Genomic DNA, 2717 nt, shown 5'->3' with positions numbered 1-2717 from the left:
ATTTTTTTTTGGTTTGTTAATATATGAACTATAAAGTTTAATGGTATGATTTGGAAAAATAATGTTCAAACATAAGAATTGAGAAATTGAATATTTAAAACAAAAATAAAATATTTTTAAGAATATGTTAAAACCAAAATAAATTCAAAAATATCCTTTTATGCTTATTTTTTATATACTCTGTAGATATAACATCACAATTGAATTAAATATTATTTGGACATAATAAAGTCCACCCACCAACTGGATTTGAGCATAACTAATAGAGTCCGTTGAAAACATGTATTAAGCACACAATTCATCCATATCAACGTTCCGAACTAACTCCGATTACACTGTCACCATTGAATTGGCGATAATGGAGGTAAGTCTACCTTGTTTCTTCATTATTTTATCTTGTTTCTTTGTTGTTTCATGACTGATTATTGGTTAGGGTTCATCCTTCAAGTTTAGGAGTGTTTTGTGTTGATCATCATCTTCTTTTGTGTTCTTCTTAATTGATCTGAAGACTTTCATATTGTTTATTATATAATTTGCTCACCTGAATTTTTGATACTAAAGAACTAAATTCAGGATTGCAAAGTTTAGTCAGAGTAAGAAATCTGACCATTATGTGTAAGCACAAAACTTGGATTATATTCCTTATTAAATACGAATTGAATATAATATATATCTTTGCCTTTGTGCATGTATCATCCGCGTTATGCATGCTATATTGTCCAAAAAATGCTTCTCTGAAATCCACAATTTTTTAAATGTAAAACGCATTGTTCAATAGAGATTATAATTTTATGTTTGTTTGGCGATTATACATGGAGCACTTATCTTTGATCATATGACCTTTTAAAAGATTGCGTAATTTGTTGTTGATTATAATGTTTGTGATCTATAAAAAGAAGAATACTTTAAAAAGTTTGTACAATCGTATATGAACTATTTTTTTTTAAATTGCAGCAAATGAAAATGCCGTATTCTAAATTGACGGATGAAAATGAGACAGGTAAAATTGCATCAAATTTTAATTATAAATTTTTTTAAAGAAAGTCTGTAGTTTTTGAATTTGTGAGTATTATGTTAATTTGTAGGAATAGTAGACACAGCGATATGCAGATTCCTTTGTGCAAATGTGGAAAAAGAAAAAGATGGTTCATTTGTAAGTCAGAGTACTATTTAATTTTAGTCTAATAAAGTAAATTGTTGAAATATATGCCTTTTGGGGTTAATGTAGTAAATATACGTATATATGCTGAGGATTCCGTCTTATTTCATCGAGAGGTTTGGTCAGCAACTTGACAAACATGTACACCTCAAGTGTAATAATATAGTATGGAATGCAATTTATGATAAGAATATGAAGAAAATATGTGGTTTATCTAATTTTTTTAGATTTAATGGTCTGAAAATGTACTCTGTTGTACTATTTGAGTATTTTGGACACAGAAGTTTTGGAGTCTGCCTTTTCAATCATATGGCTAGTGCGATTACTCCTCTAGAAAGTGATCAATTGGAGTTTTTTACAACTGATAAGTATAAGAACCAGAATTTAGATGAGTTTGTATATGGTAGTAACCACGACGGTACCGAAAGGTATATCGCTTGTGCTATGTACAATGCTATCAATGCCTTTGGAATCACGGGTAAAATCTACCTATAATCTCCGCCAAAAACAACTGTGATACCGCCAAATGGCTTCTTTGCTCTCATTTTATCAATAGCAGAAATTATTTTACTCAAAGAACGATCAACGCATTCAAAAGAATAACGATGTTGCATCGGAGCTTCATCCCAAATGATCAAATCAGTTTGTTAAATTAATTCTGCAATATCGGTTCCATGTCTAATTTCAGCTGTTCTGTTCTGATCAAGTGTCAAAGGAATATGGAATCTTGATTGTGCAGTCCTTCCACCAGGCAACAATATGGCTGCTATACCATATGAGGCAACATGAAGCACAATCTTTCCTTCTGAACGAAGGCGACAGCATAATGTCTGCCACAGAAACGTCTTGCTGCACCCTCCACTTCCATATACGAAGAAAACACCACATACCTTATCATAAACATTTTGTATGATAAAATTGTAAACGTTCTTCTATTCAAGGTTGAGCATTCCATGATTCTTTTCATGCAAAATTTTCATCTCTGCTTTATCATACAAAGTCTCTTCTTGAAGTAGTCGGTTAACAACATTGCTAAAATAAACATCACTTGGAAATGGCATTGTCGCGTAGTCCTTCAAACTCTTCCCGATGTCATTAAACAATTTTTTAATTTCTGTTTAAAAAAATATATGAAGTATTATAACAGTTAGAAAGGTTAATAAATATGATATTTAGAACTAACAATTTATATTGAATTACAAAAAAAAAGATTTAAAAATAGATGATTTATTCACCTACAAGTGCATAATTTTGTAAGTCATCATCTGATAGATATAGATGAGGATCATTAAGCAAATGTCACCTAATGATGAGAATATCGTCTGATATACATCGCTAATGAGCTTCCTAAAGCCTCAGTGGATTTAAAAACAGGACTATATGCCAAAATATTGACAAACATTGCACGCAACTGTGGAGGCAATGATGTATGGGAATTTTCGGCAATAGCTTCATGCCACTGGTTATCATTTTGTAGAAGACCAAGGGCAAAGCATGATTCTTTGAATGTTTCGTGGATCTGTTCGTTAACAGTTTGAAGATCTTGAAATGACTTGGC

At 31.2% G+C, this 2717-nt stretch overlaps 1 long non-coding RNA gene across 1 annotated transcript; it reads left to right on the top strand.

The window, feature by feature from the left end:
• The first annotated feature begins 242 nt into the window (after nt 1-242).
• LOC141711197 (uncharacterized) lies at nt 243-2036 on the top strand. The gene is made up of 3 exons (XR_012571265.1): nt 243-364; nt 955-1000; nt 1867-2036. It is a non-coding gene; the product is annotated as an uncharacterized LOC141711197 (long non-coding RNA).
• Nucleotides 2037-2717: the final 681 nt, after the last annotated feature.

Source organism: Apium graveolens, chromosome 3, assembly GCF_009905375.1.
Source record: "Apium graveolens cultivar Ventura chromosome 3, ASM990537v1, whole genome shotgun sequence".
Taxonomy (NCBI): domain Eukaryota; kingdom Viridiplantae; phylum Streptophyta; class Magnoliopsida; order Apiales; family Apiaceae; genus Apium; species Apium graveolens.
This window is presented reverse-complemented; position numbering and strand designations above follow the sequence as displayed.